This window comes from Manis pentadactyla, chromosome 11 (assembly GCF_030020395.1).
Source record: "Manis pentadactyla isolate mManPen7 chromosome 11, mManPen7.hap1, whole genome shotgun sequence".
Classification (NCBI taxonomy): Eukaryota; Metazoa; Chordata; class Mammalia; order Pholidota; family Manidae; genus Manis; species Manis pentadactyla.
The window spans coordinates 22,330,161-22,353,603 of record NC_080029.1 but is presented as its reverse complement, the minus strand read 5'-3'; the positions used below and the strand labels follow the sequence as shown (position 1 = coordinate 22,353,603).

At 37.0% G+C, this 23,443-nt stretch overlaps 1 protein-coding gene across 7 annotated transcripts in view; it reads right to left on the bottom strand.

The window, feature by feature from the left end:
- DIO2 (iodothyronine deiodinase 2) overlaps window positions 1-23,443 on the bottom strand; it is a 209,639-nt gene that overhangs the window by 83,527 nt on the left and 102,669 nt on the right. Inside the window, exon 1 of one of the 7 annotated variants that reach the window (XM_057488254.1) lies at window positions 23,252-23,349. The exons of 4 other annotated variants lie outside the window; for them this stretch is intronic. The gene's annotated coding sequence lies outside the window, so the exon portion shown is untranslated. Of the gene's footprint in view, window positions 1-1,765; window positions 1,878-7,042; window positions 7,148-23,251; window positions 23,350-23,443 lie in introns of those variants that run through there. 2 more of the 7 variants (XM_057488253.1, XM_057488252.1) reach the window with 2 other exon arrangements.

Here is a 23,443-nt window from a genome sequence, read left to right as displayed (position 1 = left end):
ACATTGATATACCTACTATGTACTCTGAAGGGTACTAAGCAAATACAATCCTAAGTGAGATGCCTATAAAAGCTAATATTTACTGTGGTGGTCTCTGAGAGTATGGCATTAAGGGAGTTCTTTGGATTTAATCTATTTATAAATTCTTATGTACTGAGTATGCATTTGTTTTGGAAAAGGGAATAAGTAAATATGGAAAAGGACACAGTATAGAGTGCTGTTATTTCCTACTAAAATAGGCTTCTCAGGATGCAAACCATTGAAAATCCTATCCTGCCATGCTGAAAGACAGGGGAAGCCCACATTGATGGAGCAATTACTGTGGTTAGGCATTTTCTTAGATGGTTAGAATCATTAATCTTTTTTACTTCTCATCACAACTTCTCAAAGAAAAAATTATCCTCAGTTTATAGATTTGGAAACTGACTCTTAGGTTATTTGACTTGCCTTTGGTCAGACAACAAGATTTCAGACCCCAGGTACAGTACTCTTTTCACATGGTCATGATACATTTCTTTTTAATCCTATAGACAACAGACTTGTCCCTTGCTGAGAGTACCAGTCTGATTTAATGACTAAAATAGAAAATCATGTGAAGTCCCTAAATGTCCCATATTTATTTGTAGTTCCTAGTATACCAAGGATCAGTTCCTATTGGACTACTCCTATCCCAAGAATCCACTGTACTAAAACCATTACATCCAATCAATTGGTTTGCTTGTTGACCAAGTTTTCCCATTGAATAAAATGGAAAAAATTATCAACCCCTTGTTTTAAACTAGCATAGTTCAAAGCAATTTCCCTGAGTGTTCCATTATTGGTATTGACTACATACCTAACACCACCCTGAAATTGTAATTTGTACATTCCAGATTAGACGCAAAACAGGAGCAAACAGAAATAATTCAAGTTGAATACAGAGAATCTCAAAGAGAAAAACTCTAGAATTATAAATTAAAAGTAAAGGGTTTAAAAAGTCAGCATTTGGCAGGAAATTAATATTGATCATCAAGATGCTAAAGATTCCAGTATCTGTAGAAAGAATAATACTTACAAAAAAAACTGGTGAACAGATATTTATTGGGAACAAAATCACTTCTAGGCATCAGAAAAATGGCTGTTCTTACAAGGTTTTAGTGACTGGAATTAATGACAAAAAGACTTCTTCGGGTGTCAGTGTGGTCGTGTTTCCTGATCTCAGAATTTACATAATGACGCTCAGTTTATGTATTTTTTCCTTGTGTGTAACAGCTCAATAAACGTTCCTAAGAAATGACTTCTAACAGTGGAGACTAAAAACACCTTGAAGAATTTTTAAATGATGGTTTTCATATCTTTGCATTATAACTGTTTTAAAAATTTCTAAAAAAGAGTCATAAAGAGCTTAGGTATAGTGGATATCTATTCTTTTGCCAAAGAAAAACACAAAATTTCTTAAAATAATTTTATTAAAGGAAAAAAGACAAATCCCTCTTAGCCCTCATATTCCATACATATTTGCATGCACACACACTATGTTCCTAACCATCTCAACCATCCCTGAAAATAAGTCTTTGCCCTATACAGTCACCATGGCAGGACTCAGATACTTAGATTTGTAGGGCTTAACTATAGGATAATTTTCATTAACATCATAGCTGACAAGCCAAAAATTGGTTGGACGGCTGTTGCTGACCCATGAAATCCTTATTTTTAAAATTGACTACTTTAACCCCCAATTTATGTAAAGCCTAATAAGAAATAATTTGAAAATAGCACACTTAACTGCCATAGGAAGTAGTAGTTCTCAAACTTGTGAGTTCATAAGGTTCATCTGGAGCCCTTGTTGAAAACAGAGACCCCGATTCAGTAGATCTGCAGGAACAGCCCCAGGAACCTTTGCTTTCCATAAACATGTCACGTAATTCTGAAGCAATTTTCACCACACCTTGAGAAACACTTGCTACTATTAGAACTTCAAATATTAACAAGTTCCAGCCAAGCTCTGTCTGGGATTCAAAGAGATCACAATCCGAGCAGTGAATAACCAATGGCTTTCACCCTGGAAATCTAACAATCAGTGATTTAGTACCATGCTAGAGTAAAGCAAAGGGAAAAGGCCTAACAGGACAGGTGACTTCACCATGTTCTCTTCGTGAGTGAGCTTTTACAAGATGTACCCTGGCTGAATTTCATACATTCGTAAACTTATTCCAGTACTTTTGCAGGCCTTCATCCTATGAGACACAATGGCTTATGTGAGGAGAAGTGGTACATGCAGTAAACTTTTATGACACCCTGACCCTTTGTGGCTAAGACTTAACAGACTGGCTAGCTAGCAGGCAAACCCTCCACTCTGAGGCAAGCCCCATCAACGGAAGTCATGACTCAACCTGTCACAAATGTACAGACATTATATCTGGACTGTCATGGGCTGTCAATCACAGGGTGACATTAATTTTTCTGAAACCCAGAACCTCATCATGCCAGAAGAATCAGCCACCTTGTTTACCCTTTTTCTTAGGCAATCTTTCTCTGCATTATCATTTTGATCATTAATGTGCTTGGGTTGACAGGAGCCAAAGAAAATTGAAATGCAACCCAGAAACAACAGAAATGTGTCATCCTGGAATGGACATGTGGTCTGTCCAACGTAGGCACCTGCTTCTCATGATGAGTAATGCCAGATGTTTCAGGAAAAGATATGAGCCTCTATTACACATCTGCTTTATGCAATTGTGCAATGATATATCACAAGGGAGTTTTCTTTTCCTACCTCTGGATTAGCCATCAGTTGCAGCCTAATATTTTAAGACACCAGCCCTTGAACTCATTACTCTTATTGCATCCTTTACTGCACTCTTTCTTTTAAAACAATCATAAAGAAAAGAAGAATTCTTATCCAATGTGTTCCCTCATAACTCTGGACCAAAGCAATTATACTTGTAGACAACCTTTTCTGGTTTCCATTAAGGATGGCTGGATGTTGACATAGGGCAACTTTTGATGGTTATAGTGGATAAGTGAAAACTAGCTCACATTTGCAAATAGCTTGAAAATGAAAATAACTATACTGGCAATGCTGAAAGTTGGCATTAGGAAAGCCTTCCAGAATCTGTATAGCTAACTGAACACAACTGAGATAAAACTACAAATAACTACTAACAATTTCAAGAATTACCAACACTAGGAATTCCTCTTTAACTATATACTCCTGAAAAAAATTCAAGAATCAAGAAACCTAACTATAGTATGTTTATCCATTGTTAACAGATACTTACACTTTCTCTGTGCCATTCACCATGGTAAGTACTAGGAAAATAGCCATGGGTTTTGCTCTTATATAGTCCAAAAGGGGAAATGAACAATTTTTAGGGAAATAGAGAATATAATGGCAAACTGAGATATGTTCTGAAGGAAACCAGCATGATTATGATGGAGAAACACTGGAGGAATCTACTTAGAGTAGTCAGGCAAATTTTTCCCAAGAGGTGACATTTAAACTGGGGTGAAAGATTAAGGAAAGTAAGATCATTCCAAGAGCAGGAAGGGGAGTGTCCTGGGTAAAGGAAAGAGTGAGGCCAGTCTTGTGGATCGAACCACACTTGGTGTGCTTTGGGAACTGAAAGTACTATCAGTGCGCCTGCGAGTAAGCAAGAATCTAATCTTGGAGGACTTCGTAGGTTATTATAAGGAGTCTGGGCTTTATTATAAGTGAGATGGGAAGACATTAAAGGACTTAAGCTCAAGAAACAGTAAGAATGTATATACATTTCTACAAGAGCACACTGTATACAAAGGCAAGAAGGCAAAGAGTGTGGGAGATCTTTTAGAATAGTGGTTCTACACTGGTATAATGTTCACATAGACATGAACATCTGGGGACCTTGTTAAAAAGCAGATTCTGATTCTCCAAGTCCAGAGTATGGCCTGAGATTCTGCATTTCTAACAAGCTCCCAGGTGAGGCAGATGCCGCTGGTTCATGGACCACACTCTGAATAGCAAGGTATGAAAATACTTCTACAGTGGTCCAAGCTTTTGTCTCTTTCAAGATAGCGGCTTGGGCTAGGATGGAAAATGTGGTAATGGAGAAAATTTGACAGATTTAAGATACAGTTGGTAGTGAGAGCTAACAGATTATCCATATATCGCATGCCTCTCAACATTACAGCAGTGCGTGTACTGAGACCTCTGAAACAAACATTTCTCAAAGTTAAAGGGGATTCTGAAGTTCTTGCCTCAACACTGGGCATGGATGGAGACAGCAGTTAAGGAATTAAAGGCAGAAGTAGGAATTCTCCATGAGTAGGCCAGCATTTAGCTTTGGGCCTGAGGAGAGGGTTGAAGGTAGTGGTGGGTGGGATAGAGATGTTGCCTGGGGCTCGGTCTGTGGTCTGTTTGCCTGAGAGTCAGGGAGTTATCAGCAGTGTGTCAGTGAAAGTAGAAGACCACAGAGACCCAGAAAAGAACCTTGAACTTCAAAGTCAGAGCCTCAAGTCTTAGCTCTGGCACGTTAGCTCTGTGTCTCTGAAAAAGGAATTACTATCTTCATATATCCATTTCCTCATTTAATAAAATATGATGTGATGAGATCACGCACATGAAAACATTTAGGATGGTACCTATCACAAGAAGGTATGAATATTCATGAATATCAATCAAATTACACTATGAGTCTTCATGGGGAACCATTTTCTGCTTCTTCTGAAGATATAAAAAGAAAACCATTTATGCAGTGATAAGAGGAAGTGATTTCATATCACAGAGTATGTCTCTATGCAATACATAATATTTGTGCTCTGGAAAAGATGTTTTCTGACAATCAAATTGAAAAGCCATATATCACTTAGAGACAATAGGTATCACTTTTCAATTCAAAAATAGCCCACCCCTCTGCAAATGCTACAAAGGTAATTTCCAATTAAATATAAGTTTGGGTTAATACAGAACTTAATGAGTTTACCCAGTCCCTTCATGTACCTGAAAGGATTCCTAAAAGATAGCAGACTCCTATGTTATTGAAACTCTTAGGAAAAAGGTTTGGCAAAATTGAGGTAGGCTCTTTCAGGTCTAGCTACAATGCCATTGAGATATTTTTCTTGCTGCTTTGATATTAGTCTTTTTTTTAAATTGAGGTACATACAGTAAAATGTACAAATCTTACTGTACAGCTTGATTAATTTTGGCCTCTTAGTGTACAGCATGATTAATTTATACATTCGTGTAATCACCACCCAGATCAAGAACTGATACCAGCCTCCTACTGTTTGTTTGTTTTATTACTTGTACTAAGAAAGAGGCTTGCTGGCTTTTTCTTGGTGGCATTTAAAATTTTTTCATTCCTCTTTTCCACACTCTAGAGGGAATGGAAAACAGCTGGTCCCCATACTCTACAACTCAAGTCTGGTGTGAAGTTAGGCTAGCTTCAAGTAAGTCTCTTTTGTAATTAACAGCAAATATTTGCATACAAACAAAGTTCCAGAAGTCTCCCAAAGCTGTTTGATCTCTAAATAAGTACAAACTGACCCCTGTAAACATACTCTGCATCATTAATTCATGGAGACTACAATATTCCCAGTGATACAAAATCAAACTCAGCCTTTTAAAATCATAAATTAAAAACAATAAACTTTATAATCTTAAAAGTCATGGGCTTTATAGCTTTCTTGGAAAAGGGAAGAATTTATAGAATACATCTCATGTAGCCCTATGAATCTGTTTACTTGCTGAATTCTATGCCTGAAAGGAATGACCAGGGATTTTCTCCCAAAACCTACCATGTGTACCCCAGGCAGGGCAGATGTCGTCTCCATCCTTCCATCCCTCCCTCCTCTCACTCCCTTCCCCCAGGAGAATAATTCTCAAACCCCTAAAGAAGGTCTCCGAGATTTCCATTGGCAATCCACCGTGGTAGAAAAGGAGTAGTAATTTGGGCCCTTATTACTGTGTGCACTCTCTTAGGGAACTGTTAGGACCATATCCAAAATGCCACAGGCAACTCTAGCCCTCTATAAGAACTTCACACAAAACATTTCTGAATAAGCCCATTTCTGAACAAGCCCATTCCTCAACTGCACAGAATCTCTCAAACTCAGAGGAAACATCCAGGCATTTCCCAGCCCTGCAAAATGACCCCTGTCCTCTATTCACAGTCAGGACACACCATCAGGGAACTGAATATTCCAGCCACACAAATTATCCACGTCCTACAAACCAGTCCTCCCCTCCACTTGGTCTCAAAATAAATAATGCCAAGTATTTGGGTTTCCGAGATGAGAAACCTTTCAAAGAATTTAATTTTTAGGCAGTTATCTCTCACCTGTACTTCTGCAATAGCCTTGATCAGGCTTTACCTGCTTCCAGTCCAACCCACTGAAATCCATCCTACACACTGACCCCAAAGGGAGACACCCAAGGCACAGGTAAGACCATGGCATTCAGGCAAAGGGAGAGCTTGAATTGATACATAAAACCCATTGATATCCTTGTCTGACTTCCTTACTAACCTGTAAAACTTTTATGGCAGGGAATATACCATATTTATCCCACTAATCATAGAAGCTAACACCAGTCATGGCATTTAACAGATATTCCATAAATGTCTGTTGAATGAGTATGTATTAGTTTTTCAGAATCACAGAATCTCAAAAGTGGAAATCAAGGAAAGAAAGTGGGGAAAACAGAGTGAAAGACAAAGATGCCAAACTGTCAACCTTCTGTCACATCTTCTTCCCCAGAGCAGGTAGAGTAAGACCTGAAATAAATACTCTATCACAGCCTCAGAGCTTCTGAGTTCACCATCATTTCCCAAGCATACGCAGAGAAACCATATTTCACATCAATGCATCATTACAGAAACAAAGCAAAGCTGTGCTCTAGGTTTTAAGTAGAATGGAACGGAATCATCTTTTCTGAACACAGGTTCACTAAAATGGATTTGGTTACATATTTTCCAGTAATCCTATCTCAATACCTGTATCTGCCTCCCTGTGCCCCCCCCACCACACACAGGATTTTTGATATTGCAAATCTTAGGATATAAGGGGGGTAGAGCTTACTCACCCTTAACTGCTGTTCCTTCTCAGCTGCCCCTAACTGCATTATAATCACAGTCATTACTGCCATAATGATAGTAATAATGCTTTGTGCTTCTACAGCACTTCTCAGATGATCTCAAAGCATGACTGCATCGTGACTGTAAAAATTAAGAATGTTCGCCTCCTCTGGAGATGGTGTTTATAATAAGGGCGGGAGCTCACAGACTTGTCTGACACCCACAAGTCAAAATTATGAGAAGGCTTGCACAGATTTGTTTCTTTTATTTAGCTAGGAAAGGGTGATTTTTATGGACACAAGTCAGAACAAGTCTCCAGAGGGGCCCATCAAAGAAGACCTATTTCTTATCCAACACTCACTGACCTTATCAAATACATTTTATACTGACAAGGAGAAAGAAATGTTTTAATGCTTCTGCAGTTTAAATGTTCAAAGTGCCTGTCAAGTCATGACAACAACAAATTGACCAGATGCCCCATCTAGTCTTGGTCTCCAGCCTCAAGCCAAAGTTTCTGTATGACTCAAACTTCTCCTCGTCCCCACTTCATGGGATGCTTTCACAGATCCCCCAATCGGTCTGCCAGCAGTCTATGGCCATTATTATAATTCTTTTCCCACGATCCCAGGGAATCACTTCAGAGACTCTAGAGAACAGAAGGAACTCGATTCACCCTTCATGGGGACAGACTTGTCTATGAGAAGGGTCTCAAGTCATGAGAGGCAGTCTAAATTAGAAATTTCTCTTACCCATCCTTCTAGAATATATTCAATATCTACCAAGTACCAGTGAAGGCAAAACACTGGGAAAAATAACATGTAGAGATGTATTCTCTGCCCTTGGGAAGCAGATTCTTGGTAGACCATAGATCATGAAAGAGGATAGATAGTTGGATTTTGCTTCTGTGCTGTGACCATTCCAACATGGTAGCAGAAGGGCAAATTTAAAACACAAATCAGATCATATTGCTCATCTGTTCAAAACCTTTTGTTAGCTTCTCATCACACTTAGAATGATATCTAAATTCTAACCATGATCTACACAAGGGTTCCTGGCTTTCCTGCTGCCTGTCCCTCCAGTCTCATTCTCTTCCCTGTGATCCTTCCACTTAAGGCACACTGACTTCCTTTCTGCTTCTCTAAAAACCGAAGCTCGATCTCACCTGACGTTTTCTGTACCTGCTGTGGCATCTTCTTCTAAAGCCCCCCTACATACCATTGTATGACTTGCTTCCTCATTCCATCCAACTCTCTCCTGCAATGTCAACTTCTCAGAGGCGGCTTCCTTGACCATCTCATCTAAAATGGCCACTTCAGTCTGTGACAGTTCATCCCTATCTTTTTAGCCTATTTTATATTTCTTCACCATGCTTATCTCTACTTGACATTTATGTTTATCTGGCTGATTGATCACTGTTGGTCTCCTCCAGCAGAATATAAGTGTCCTGAAGGCAGGGATTTTGTTGCATTCATCACTGTAACTCAAGCACCTAGAAAATACTTGGCACATACTATCTGGTCAATAAATATTTTATGATGAATGAATGAATAGCAGAGAGGCTCTCTACACCCACACTTCACCTAATAATAACATAGGATCACCTATTTGCTCCCAGTCGCACAGGGATTCTTTAAGACCCTCAAAATGGGAAAAGGGAAGGGAATGGATTTTTACCTGTTGAGCCCAGACACAGTGATGTGGCCTGCAAGTAACATCTATGTGGCCATACCATCCTCTACTATCCATAACCCCAGATCTCTCTTTCTCCTTTACACCGTAGGCACTATAATTATGATTTTATGAATGGAGACTGGCTATTCAGTCATCGGAAAGCACCTTTCACTGACGTGTGTTGCCCCATGGACAACTGCACCTCTCTGTCTATATCTCCTCCTTCTGTTTCTCTTGAGCAGGCTTAAACTTGATGCATTCGTATGGCCCAAGAAAGTTTCCCCACAGGAGCAATAACATGAACTGGATTGTTTTCACAGAGCTTCGTGTCTATCTTGTTAGTCTCCAGGGGTCACATTTTTATATCCTGCTTTCTTATGGGGAATTTGAAACTATCAAAACAGGTTTGTGCTACGACCAAAGAGCTACTTGGTTGAATTCACCAATAGTTTCAGATGCTTATCTACAAACACACATGTTCTTCTTGCGCAAAACGTTAATGGGAAAAAATGGAAGGGCACGAAAGCTCGAGCCTACCAAATGGACGCACAGATTGTGAGCTATGCCAAACTGGTGCTTCTGAAACTCTGATAGGTTCAAGGAAGTCTTATAACTTAGTGCAAATGTCTCGCTCATAATTGCCCCTAATTCTGTATGAAGGTACCTCCCCAGCAAAGGTCATTCCCTCCTTCCCGCCTCAAAGCCTCATGAGGATATTGGTTCCCGTTGCCAGCAGGCACCACAGTTCCCACTCCATGTCCCACTCCATCTCCAGGTTGATGGCACAGTCTTTATACCTCTTTCCAGACAGACATATGATGGCACGGAAAGGTAAAGAAAACCGGAAGAGAATGAAGGGGAACTGAAGCTGAGAGGAAAGTGTAGAAAAGGCGAAAAGAAATGAGGAGAGACGATGGCTGGTATAAAAAAGAACAAGTTTTGATGAACACTGATCTACATTCTGGCTTTTGCCATGTATCTTTGTCCAAATTGTCTCATCTCTATAATGGGCGTGATTATATTTACTTTGTACAGTACATGTAAAGATAATGAGATATTGAGTTAATGAATTAAGTTTAAAGGAGATATTGAGAAGAGCCAGCATGGTGTTTGACAGAGAAAACCCTCTTTCAGTGTAGTGTAGGGATTGTTATTTATTTTAGAATAAGAGATTGGGGAGAGAGAGAAAAGGAAAAAGAGATGTTCTCACCAAATAACATGTCATTCTCAAACCAGATTATTAAGAAATTTCTATTTGATGAAAACCTATCTGGATATTCCAGACTCTTTTAAACTATTATTTCAACTACTCTGATAATTCTACAACATATGGATAGAAAGTTGAAGCTGGCCAAAATAAAAACTGAAAATTTTTTTAGGGCACTGTGATTCTCAGTTCTGGAGGCTTATCAGAATTGCTTGTGGCATTTTAAAAGAAATCCATTCCCAGGTCTCACCTCCACAAATATTTTAGGTCTTGGGTAGGGCTCAGACACCCGTATTTTCTTTTTAAGTTCCACAAGCATTCTAACAGCCAAACAAGGTTGAGAATTGTTGTTATAAACACTACATAGAGTTGTACATTCTAGCATTATAAGGTTCCATCCCACCACAGACCTAAATCAATGTAAAACATCAGTAGAGAAATGAATACACATTTTACATAGTAACTTTATCAGATTAAAACTTGCAGTTGCAAGGCTTTTATTTTCTGCATCTATTCACTCAAACTTGCCCTGTGTTTATTTCCATCTGTAAAACCAAGATGTGCCCTATAAGAAAGACTATGAAAACACAATAAACCCCTCCCCTAGAATGTGCTCCAGGTTTTTACCAGTCTTTCATGGGCCTACATAATGGCATTTATAATTTAATGACTTCTATTTCAAACATGTGGAGAAGCACAGGCCTGAGAATGGGGCATAGACTGTGTAAGTAACGTCATGTTCTCAGGAGTGATGGCAGTAACATCACATAATTTGACATTTTTGCTTCAATTTTCTTGGCTGCTTCCACCTGGGCAAGCATTGATTGGTATATGGAGAATGAGTAATTTCACTTCAGGATGAGACATCAGGGAATTAGAACAATCAAGTGAGCATTTCTTTGTGAATCAAGGCTAAATGTCTAATAATGTATCACATTCCAATGAATGACCTTTCATTGCCCATTGATGCCTTTAGAGTTCAGTTTTCATTCACAGTCACAGCTTTGTTCAAAAAAACCATCACATCCACTGTTCCAAAAGGAAAATAGTTATAAAAACATAAAGCTTTTGTTCTTATATCATAAAGTTAACCATTTTGTAAAGCTTTGTTTACAAAGCTCAAAAGAGGTGATGAGGCATTTGTTTTGAAATATGTGAGAAAAAATTGTTCCAAATAAATTTTAAAATGAAATGCCAGAAACTTGGGAAAATGTGCTCAGTGGGCCAAGAAAACACAAAAGAGTGGATGGTGATGAGAGTCCCCTTCTCTTTCATCAGGTTTCACTTAGCTAAACAGTCATGTAATTGCAGATAAACAAACAAAGGAACTTACATTTAAACACAGTACATTCCTAACAGGACTTCTCAGCATAGGGAGTAAGTTGAGAAGAACACCAGTGACTTATAATTAAAGTGAAGAAATTCCATTCAGATGTAATCATAAAGGGAAATGACAGAGACACAAAAGAAATTAAGAAATTTTTAAAAATTTAAACCCGCTAAACCCTTAAAGGCCTGAAGTGACCCCAGATTATTAAAAAAACAGATTGGCTTTAAAAGAATTATCCTTTTAATAGGAAAGTTACATCAACTGAGACAAATTCTGAGAAAAGAAGGCCAAGTTGGTAAGAAACGAACAGCCATTTTAAGAGCTTGCCAATGTAGATAAGCTAGTGCACAAGGAAGGTGGCAGTTTATCAATTCTTTATTTACCTTTTTAGGACAGGTGGGGGTTGGTGGTACTTTTACAGGAGATCCCAATACTGAGTTTATTACCTATTCTTAGTCTTAAATTTAAAGGAAAATCACTTTTAGGTAACCTGAATATTTCCTGTTTCTCATTAACATTTGGATATAATAGAAGTTTCTATTTGATCATTTCTTTTTATTCCATGGTACTGTCTTCCTTCTCCCTCCCTCTCCCTCCTTTCTTCTCTATATCTCTTTCTCCCTCGCCCTCTTCTTTGAATAAGGAAAAAGATCCAGTGTCTTTTTATCATGTTCTCAATATGTCTAAATAGAAACATGCCTCCTGAAAGAGACTGATCTTTCATTGAAGTAATCCTTCACAGTTTTTTGAAGATGAAAGGAAATTACAGAAACATGGACATTGTGATTCAGGCAAGGATGCCATCAAAATATTTGTATGGGTCGAGAGTTGAGTGGTACAACATGGATATATGGCAAAAGAGTGGCCTGAAGTGGAAAAGGAGAGAAAATCATTATTTACCAAAATTATCTGCACCATTAGCTTGCCATGTGAACAAAGTATTGGACTCCTGTAGGCAGCAGACATCTGGGGTCCTTCAGCTTCAATTTTTTATTCCCAAACCTAAGCCACTGCCCCTAAATTGACTGGTATCATGGGGGCTAAATGTACATCATAAACAGCTAGTTCTATTGTTTGAACACTTGGAAACCTAAAACAATACATTCAATGTGTATATGTTATGAAAGACTATTAAGACTTTTTTTTTAACCAGACTGCATCAATTAAGTCTTGAGAACAGCAAGTTCAGAATCTTCACTCTTCAGAGGCAACATGAAATAGTGGAAAGTGCATGAATTGAAGAGCTACAGAGACTGCATGCACTTTAGACCATGTTCCACCACAGGGCACGTGACTTTGGAAATAACAGTAACTAACATTTACTGAAAATGTAGTATCTGCAAGGCACTGTTTTGAATGCCTGATAATTATTACGTCATGCAGTATATATAATAGCTTTATGAATGAGATCTTATACCTTCACTATGATTAATGTTGAACAAATGCAGAGTGATCAAATGGCTCATTAGTGAAGAAGCCAATATTTGAATACATGGTGCTGTCTCTTTAGCCATGCTCTTCACCTCTATGCTGCACCATTCCTCTACATTACTTAACTTCTCTGTCTGAGGCTCAGTTTCCTAATCTATGAAAAGGGAAGGACAGTAATATGGATTAAATAATACACAAAATGGCCTTGCTTTTAAATAGTACTACCCTTATGGTGACTTCTAATTCCAGTCATGATGAAGTAATGTAGACCAGACTGATCTTCATAACTTAAACAGCAATAAAACTGGAATAATGATCCTCAAATATTATACAACTGGCAGCATAGTCCAGTAATCCTTGTGAGAAGTGAAACAAATAAATGTGAGCTCTGTAATTGCTCCCTTCTTGGAGATATAAAGTCAGCCTTTACCAATTAAAATAGAGAAAGAGACAGAGACAGAAATAGCCCTGTGCCAATCAGACTTAATAGAAAGAGTTCCTAATAAACGGGAACCAGATAGAGTCCTTAGAAGTGGGGTTAAATTAGTCTTAGACTAAAGGCTGACTTTACATCTTTCCTAATGATACTTAAAAGCAAGCCTCAAAAGGATCAGGGTAATTTAAAGTAATGTAACTGCAACCCAGAACAAAGCCAAACAGTATTTAACATATGAAATAATTCAGCACCCAAGTACATAAAATTCACAATGCTGACATGCAGTAAAAAATCACTGGACATGCAAATATGTGGGAAACTGTGACCCATTTTCAGAAGAAAAATGAATTAATAGAACTATATCCAGAAATGAGAAGATGAGAGGATTAGTAGACAAGGATATTAAAATAGCTACTATAAATATGCTTAATATGTTCAAGAAGATAAAGGGAAAACCATGAGCATGATGACAGAAATGGAATATACAAAGAAGAACCAAAAATCAAACCATCTCTAACATGAATAATGCACTGGATGGACTAATAACGAAGGAAAAAAATAAACCAGTGAACTTTTAGACAAAGCAATAGAAAATATCCATAAGAAAAAAGACTAACATATGAACAAACCATAAGTGACTGTGTGACAATATTAAGTGATGAAACATATAAGGGGAGAATACTTGAAAAAATAATGGCAAAATTTTTCCAAATTTAATGAAAACTATAAACCCACAAATCCCAGAAGCTTAACACAACCCAAGCAAAACAGACATGAAGAAAATTACTATAACTCATATCATAATAAAATGACCAAAAAACAAATAATAAAGAGAAAATCTTAAAAACATTCAGTGAAAAAGGCATTACTTATAAAACATAGAAGGTAAAGATTACACAACACTTCTTAAGAGAAACTATGTTAGCAAGAAGGCAGTGAAGTGACATTTTCAAAGTATTGAAACAAAAAAAAACCCCTTTCAATCAAGAATTCTACACCCAGCAAAAATACATATCAAAAATGAAGGTTTAAGATTTCTCCAGACCAAAAAAAATAATAATAATTCAAGAATTTATCACTAGAATTTCTTCAGGCAGAAGGAAAAGGGTACCCTATAGATGTTTCAATCTAGACAAATACATGGAAAGCACTAGAAATGATAATATGGAAATAGAAAAAAAAAACCTTTCATTTGCACTCAAGAAAATCGCTTTGGAGGACAATTCACTGTTTAAATTAATAATAATGTAGCATGGACTTTTTATGTAGATGCAAGATGTACCATAAAGAGGACAGGGAGAGAAAAGTACACTGGAGTATGATTCTTCAATATATGTGTAGTTATGTGATATTATTGGAAGGAAGACTGATAAGTTAAAGATGCATATTATAAACCCTAGGAACAACCACTTTTTTTTTAAGTATAGCTAGTAAGTCAATAGTAGAGATAAATCATGACATTTAATTAATCAAAAAAAGTTGGAAAACAAGGTATAATAGAAAAGATCATCATTTTCCATAGTTTTCTAAATAGAAAGGTAGATGTAAATCCAATCATATCAATAATTACATTAATTATAAATGGTGATAGTACTACTCTTGAGAAAGGGAAAAAAAATTGCCAAGAATCAGTGTTTCCATAAGAAAGGATAAAAAAATGACAGTGTACAATAAAAGTGCATTGAGGCATGGTGTTAACACTGATTTCTCTTTGAACCAAAGATAACCATGAGGCATTTTATTTATAGACCTTCTCTGAAGCAAGAACATACAAATAGAAGCCTGTTTGTACAGACATAAAGGTCAAAAGCTACTTCATGTGGTTAAGTCCAGGAAGAATTGTAGGGTGGGAAGGTGAACCAGACTGAAGGGAAGGGGGGACCTTGTTAAATGCATATTTCCAAGCCTCATCATAAGTGATGGATTCAGTAGGTCTGGGATTGTGCCTGAAGCCTGCATCTTTATCAGGAATCTACAAATAATCACACTGCCGGGACACTGAATCACATTTGAGGGACGCTGGTGGAACAGAGAATGGGATCATAAATCTATAATCAAACTGCCTGGGTTTGAATCTCAACTCCACCCATCACTACCTTGGCACAAGTCACTTAATTTCAGTTTAATGATGTGCATATGGCAGTATTTGTAATCACTGATCCCTTCATTTAAAGCACTTAGCATAGTGTCTAGAATAGTCATCTATTAATGTTAACAATTGTTGTTATGTATATTTCTGAATAATTTAGATTTTTATATGGGTGGCAGTAGGGCATTACCCAGTATGATGACAAGCCATATTGGAGAGTGAGGAAAAAGGGAAAATCATTAAGCTTATCTTGTCTTTAATTAACCTTTTGTATTCATTCTAACTTTTTTTATATTAATTTTTATTTTTTAAATATTGTATTATTTTTTATTCATAGTGGTGGGCAGCTTTGGTACCTAAGTTTAGTGCCTCACCCTAGCTCCAGTTCTGTGTCACTTGGTAAGTAAAAGAGGTGGGAAAGAGGCTTATTCCTATGATTTCATAGCTCACTGATCAAATATTGTGGAGATACAGGTGTGGCCTCACCCTCTGAAAGAATGGAAGATATTAGCATCCCGAGAGTGAGGTGCTTTTCCACTACTCAGGGCATTTCCAACCTTCTTTCAAATACCCAGCTTTCCTAAAAGTATGTCTAGAAGTAATTCAGTTTGCTAAAAAGTTATTTTTACAACTCATTATAAAAATGTTTCACCTACAAAATGCCCTCAAACAAGGATGGCAATGTGGTACCACTCACTTGTGCTCAGTTTGTGTCAGGTATTTTTCTAAGCACTCCACATCTAGAAATGACTTAATTCTCACAACAGTCCTATGAGATAAGTACCACTTTTATCCCCATTCTCATAGAGGAAGAAACTGAGGTCCTTTAAGGGTACATGACTTTCCCAACATTGCACAACTGGAAAGTGGCAGATTCAGGATATAAAATGAAGCCTTTTGAGGCATCTCACTCTTAACCATCACATTCCATGGCCTTTCACCCCCAAACATAGGAAACAGAGATCCCGGAAACTACAGGATGTCACTAGGCAGCAAATACATCTGGAACCCTTCAACTCCTGCTTTTTATGTCCCCAGAGTTAAATCACTGCCCTATATTGACAAGTATTACGGGTGGATAACCACATCAACAGCTGGTTCCACTGCCTAAATAATCTGAAATATAAAGGAACAGTCTCAGTGATTTATAGTTAAATTGGATGTTCATTGGCAGAAAGAGATATGCAACACACACACACACCTCCTTGGAGTGCATGTGGGAATTCATTCCACTTGTCAAGAGAGATTTGTGTGAAAGGAAGAAAACTTGGATCTCTTAGGCATGTACCCTCTTTTTCTCATTATGATATCTTTGCTGTCATGAAGGCCTCTGACAGCATGTCAATTTGGAGAATGGTATCTCTGTTGAAAGCTTGATGAGTACATCTTATTTTTAATGGTAATTCCTGCTTGCAGATAATCCTCGTCAAGTGATGTTTACATAAGATACGGAGAAATGACAGGATAAAAATAGTGACTATGAAATTCTCCACAGGCTATAAACAGTTTTAACTTTTGGCAAAAGGACTTTATTATTTACATACTCAGACAAATACGGTCACACTCTCCTCAGATTATTAATGTCCCTCTGCAAATAACTGGCACACAGAGTGTGTAAACATACTGAACCAACAGAATCCCTTCCTGTGTCTTAATTAAATTCTAGCAATCTTGCTCAGAGTCTTGTATGTTTGGTTTATCTTAGGATCATCATTAATATATATCAATAATATTGCAGAGATGACTTCTTGCCTTCTTTTTTAAAAAACAAATATGGTCAGAAGTTGTTTATTCCCACTGATGAATAATGTCTAACTCTAAAGTCTCAAGACTCCAATCCCCCACCATCCAAATGTCCATAAACTTCAAATAACATTAACTGAAATGCCGTAACCTTAGTAAAGAACAAAGTGGCAGATTCTGTAACTGAAGTAAGGGGTGCACTGGCTTACATTAAAACAGTTATTTCTCTGTCAAACCCTCATGGCAAGAACAGAATCTCAGTTCAACATTTTTAGGCCAAGTGAAGCATCATGTTTATAAATAAAGCCTTCAGTCCTTTTCCTCTCTGAGCAGTAAATTCTTTGCAACCTCTGGCATTTGCAGTATTAACATTTGTCTGATTTAGTTGCAGAACAAAGGCACTCTGTGATGGAAAAAGAAGCATTTCTGCACTCACCCATGTCCCAACACATTCCTGAAACACAGGTGTCCTAGGGGCCCTGTGGTAGGTGAAATAATGACTCGCAAAATATGTCCACATCCTTATCCTTGGAACCTGTAAATATGTGACCTTACATGGCAAAAGGAACTTTGCAGATGTTATTAAGGTTAAAGACCTTCAGATGATGAAATTACCCTATATTATCCAGATGGGCCCAACCTAATCACATGGTGTTTAAAATGGGAGAACTTTTCTTTACTGGATTTAGAGTCAAAGAAATTTGAGTACAGAAAAGTGGCTGCAGAGATGCAATGTTGCTGGCTTTAAAGATGAAGGAAGGGGCCACACGCTCAGGAACAGGGACACTATAGAAGCTGAAAAAGACAAGAAAACGAGATTGTCCCCTACAGCCCAGGAATGCAGTCATGCCAACATCTTGATTTTAGCCCAGTGACACCCTGATACCTGTATCATACTTCCAACCTGCAGAACTGTAATAAATTCGTGTTTCAAGCCACTACGTTTGTAGTTACTTGTTACAGCAGCAACAGGAAACTAATGGAAAATATTTTCAGGTTAATGAACAACTCAATGAACTTCACAAAGAATATCGTTTTACCTTTATAACCGATATTTTTAGCATTTATTCTTAACAAAGGAAATGTACTTCATTGTTGATTTTATGTGTCGAATTGACTAGCCCCAGGGTGCCAGATTAAACATTATTTCTGGATGTATCTGCAAGGGTATTACCTGATGAGATTAGCACTTGAACTGGTAGACTCAGTAATTTATGATGGCTCTCCTAAATGTGGATGACATCATACAATCCACTGAGGGCCTGTGTAGAGCAAGAGGTGGAGGCAGGAGTAATTTGCCCCTTTTGCTTCCTGCCCGCCTGAGTTGGGACACCTCATCTCATCTTCTCCTGGCCCTCACAGTGGATTTCACACCAGTAGCTTCCCCAGTTCTCAGTCCTTCACACTCAGAATGAATTACGCCATGGACTTTCCTGTGTCTCCAGCTTACAGAGGCATATTGTGGGACTTCTCAGCTTCTATGATCTTGTGGACTGACTCAATTCCTCTTAATAAATACATATATTTAGCTATATACATATATCTTACCAGTTCTGTTTCTCTGGAGAGCCCTAATACATGAACTTCCTGCTCATTACACAGAACCATGTATGCTGTTAGAACATAAAGAGTTCATTAATCTTCTATTTCCCAGGAAATAAGGTCAAAGAGTGTTCTTCGGTACTAAAACAAAAACCACGTAGACCTCAAAATTCACCAATCTCTCGTGTATCTTTAAGATATAAGACTTCCAGAATTTCCTAACAGTTGGCAACTTCTAATTTCTCTGAAATCTGGGTTTTGCCATCAAAATGAGGATAGGAAGTGTGGTTGGGGAGGAGAGGTAAGTGACCTAGGCCTGGCTCATGTACAATTTCCTTATAGCACTAGAGTCTCACACATACCTGGCAGATCAAATTTTTATTTAGTCATTCCTTAAACAAATACTGATTATGCATCTATAATGTTCCAGGCACTATGTTAGGTGCTGGGGATGCGGTGGTGAACACGACAGGTAATTCTTTCATCTCATAAGCTGGAATTTACAGAGTTCTTACAGAACACTGAGAGTTACGGGACAATGAGAACTTTTCTACAGCTCATGAACACCTGGCTGGGACTTTTGCTCCAAAGCATAAACAGATGCGACTTAGTAACTCTTGAGACTCGTATCATCCCCCAGGTACTTCTAGCTTTGCATCTGAACCCATTCCTTACCAGCAAGAGCAGGACAACTTCATTCTCTGCTCTCCAAAATGCTGTTCTTGCACACAAACTAAGCAAACCATTTAACCTGGTTGTTCTTAATTTCAGTGTGCACAAGAAACACCTGAGGTGCTTGTTTAACTTACAAATTCTGGGCTTTTGTCAAGATAGTCTGATTCACTGGGTATGACATTTGATCCAAGAGTCAGAATTTTAAGCAAATATTTCAGATGAAATCTGCTGAAATAACCGAAGACTGTATTTTAACAAACACTGATTTAACTGCTACATTTTTCATATACACAAAGCTAATATTATAAAGAATGTTATTACCTTTAAAAAAATAAATTTTTATTCTGAATCTTTGAAATTTCTATTCACGTTGAGGAGAAAAGTCACACAAACAATAACTCACTCAGCATTGTATGATTTAGAGATAACCACTGTTAACATTTGGTAGCTTTTCTCCAATCTTTTTCCCAAGTGAATTACTAAATATTTGAAGTTTTGCTGTATATAAAGCCCTGAATCTTTCAATTTCTAGCAAATATTAAAACAGTTACCCATATAATTAAATCCTTCAAAATTTCAATAGCTTTTCATTAGTCCTCTTTTAGGTTCTTAGTAAATTTGATGAGTTTTCTTTATGTAAATTCTATACATTTCATGATAACCTTAGATATTTTCAAATTTTGTGACTATACAGTATCAGAGAATATGTTTGTAAATGACATATCTGACAAGGGGTTAACATCCAAAATATATAAAGAACTCATATGCCTCAACACCCAAGAAATAAATAACCTATTAAAAAATGGGTGGAGGATATGAACAGACAATTCTCCAAGAAGGAATTCAGATGGCCAACAGGCACATGAAAAGATGCTCCACATCGCTAATTATCAGGGAAATGCAAATTAAAACCACGAGATATGACCTCATGCTAGTTAGGATGGCCAACATAGAAAAGAATAGGAACAACAAATCTGGCAAGGATGTGGAGAAAAGGGAACCCTCCTACACTGCTCGTGGGAATGTAAACTAGTTCAACCATTGTGGAAAGCAATATGGAGGTTTCTCAAAAAACTAAAAATAGAAACACCATTTGACCCAGGAATTCCACTCCTAGGAGTTTACCCTAAGAATGCAGTTTCCCAGTCTCAAAAAGACATGTGTACCCCTATGTTTATCACAGCACTATTTACAATAGCCAAGAAATGGAGGCAATCTAAGTGTCCATCAGTAGATTAATGGATAAAGAAGATGTGGTACATATATATACACAATGGACTACTATTCAGCCATGAGAAGAAAACAATCCTACCATTTGCAACAACATGGATGGAGCTGGAGGGTATTATGTTCAGTGAAATAAGCCAGGCAGAGAAAGACAAGTACCAAGTGATTTCACTCATCTGTGGAGCATAAGAACAAAGAAAAACAGAAGGAACAAAACAGCAGCAGAATCACAGAACCCAAGAATGGACTAACAGTTGCCAAAGGGAAAGGGACTGGTGGGGGTAGGTGGGAAGGGAGGGAGAAGGGGGGAAAAGGGGCATTACGATTAGCACACATACTGTAGCAGGGGGTGCACAGGGAAGGCAGTATAGCACAGAGAAGACAAGTAGTGATTCTATAGCATCTTACTATGCTGATGGACAGTGACTGTAATGGGGTAGTGGTGGGGACTTGATATTGGGGGGAATCTAGTAACCACAATGTTGCTCATGTAATTGTATATTAATGATACCAAAATAAAAATATAAAAATATAAAAAAATTGTTTCTATTATGTGTTCATATTTTTAAATACAAATGTGAGAAACACTAATTCTTATGTGTTTAAGTTGCAAAACAGATACCTTATTTTGTCTTGTTAGTTCTAACTTTTAAGTTCTTTTTAGCTTTCTATATGATCTGAAAATAATTTTGTCTCCTCCTTTCCAATATTTATAATTCATTGGTTTCCCTTATATTGCATCTATTACAATTTTCAAATAAATACTAAATAATTAGTAATAACTAATGTAATTACTTTGCTTCTGACTTTGACATTATTCTAGTCTTTCATCATTAAATATCACATTTTCCATTTAGTCCTAACCAATAGTTCCTGTACCTGTTGATTACTCCACTACTTAACTGTCGCAAGTCCATGCCACACTAAAGGAAGGGCCAACAAGCCTGTGGGTCCCCACAAGCAAAGAAAAGCCTTCTTTGCAAAATCCCTTTAATTCTTATTAGGTCAATCAGTCTCTTCTCTATCAGACCGCAAATAAGTTCTTTACTAAAATTCTTTAAGGCATTTAGACCAGGTGTTCAGTTTTAATAAGGGGTTCCCCTTCTTGTGTCTCCTTAAAAAAGTAGAACAGGGAATAAGATGAAAAATGCAGACCATATTATATGGAGCACACCATCATTCTCATAAAAACCTCAACACAAAGACAAAACAAAAAGAGTGGAGAATAAAAAGAAAGTATTTAAAAGCTAGTAGGCAATAGCAAATGGTCTAACTTAAATATTACTAAAATCCAAGAAGGAGAAGAGGGAGACAATACAGCATTAAAAATTTTTAGAGACAATGACTAAACACTTTTCTAAACTAATTAAAGACAATAAGCCACAGATTTGATAAGCTCAGGGAATTTCATATTGGATAAATATGAAAGGACATGCCTAGACACATCAAGGTCAAACTGATGAAAAGCAAAGAAAAATTCTTGAATACAGAAAGAAACAAAAGGAATGTACATACAGATAGAAAGATATGAATTACAACAGACATTTTGTTAGAAATAAATAATGAACTGCTGACCCAGAATTCTATACTCAGTGAAAATATCTTTCAATAATGAAGGGAAGGTTGAGTCTTTTTCATACAAACTAAAGTTGAAATAATCATCAGCAGATGTGTACTCAAAATTGTTTAAAGAAACTTCATCAGAAGAAGTATGGTACCAATATAAATACCGATCATACACAGAAAAATTAAGACCAGGAGAAAGTGTTTTAAAAGGATGCTATAGAATATACATTGTTCTTATTTTAATTGCTCTAATGATTAACTGTCTAAAACAAAAATAATGTCCTTCAGGATTTATGACATATAGAAATAAAATGTATGAAACAATATCACAAACTATGGGAGAGAGGAAATGAAAGTATATTGTTGAAGGTTTCTTACACTACACATTAAATAGCATAATATATTTTCAATGTCAAACATTATTTAAAGATATATATTAAAACCCTAGCACAATCTTGAAAAAAATGTAAGAGGTATGACTAATAAACCATTAGTGGAGATAAAACTGAATCAAAAGGACAAAAAGAGGAGAAGGGGAACTAAAAATTGATGAGGCAAGTAGAAAAGAACTAGCAATATGGTAAACCTAAGCATGTTCGTTATTATATTAAATATAAATGGTCTAAACACCTCAATTTAAAGGCAAAGATGTTAGATTGGATTTTTTTTAAAGCAAGATATAATTATATTCTATCTGTAAGAATACACTTTACCTATAAAGACATAGACAGGTAAATAGTAAAATGCGAAAAGATAACACCATGCAGACACAAACCAAAAGAAAGTTAAAATGGCTATAATATCAGACAGACTTCAGTATAAATAATATTACCAGGAATATATAGGGAGATTTCATAATGAAATAATAGCTGTAAATGTGATTGCACCTAAAAGCAGAACTTTACAATGCATATCGACATATTGAGTTATTTGAATTACTGCAGAAAAATAGAAAACCTCTTTAACTTAGCTTTAGTATGTCCCAAATTTGTTTGAAAATTGTTATTGGCTTTTCTGATATAAGACTAGCAATACTCTAAGAATAAATGTTTAAAGAAAGTCCTTTAGCAAATACTTTCCTAAATCACAACATAACTTCACTTTTCCCCTCCTTTAAAAAGTTGATGGTTTTCTATTTGTTATGAAATGACACCCAAGCTCTGTGGTCTAAATGCAAGCACTTTCATGGTCAGGCTTCAACGTTTCTTTTGAGCCTTGTCTTTGTTACACTCCGCATCCCCAGTCCGCCAAACCATTCATGACTCAGCCATTCTGTACTAGTGTTCATGACTCAAAATACCTTGTACTTTTCTACTGCTCATCTTGCTGTTTCCCCGGTGTTCACTGTTTAATTCCATCTTTTCTTCTATATCCAGCCCCAATACAGCATTATCTGTGATGAGATATGAGTCATTTATTCAGAAAACATTAATTAAATACCTACTAAGTACTAGGGATTGGGTCTATTCCAAGGTGGCTCCAGTTGGAAATA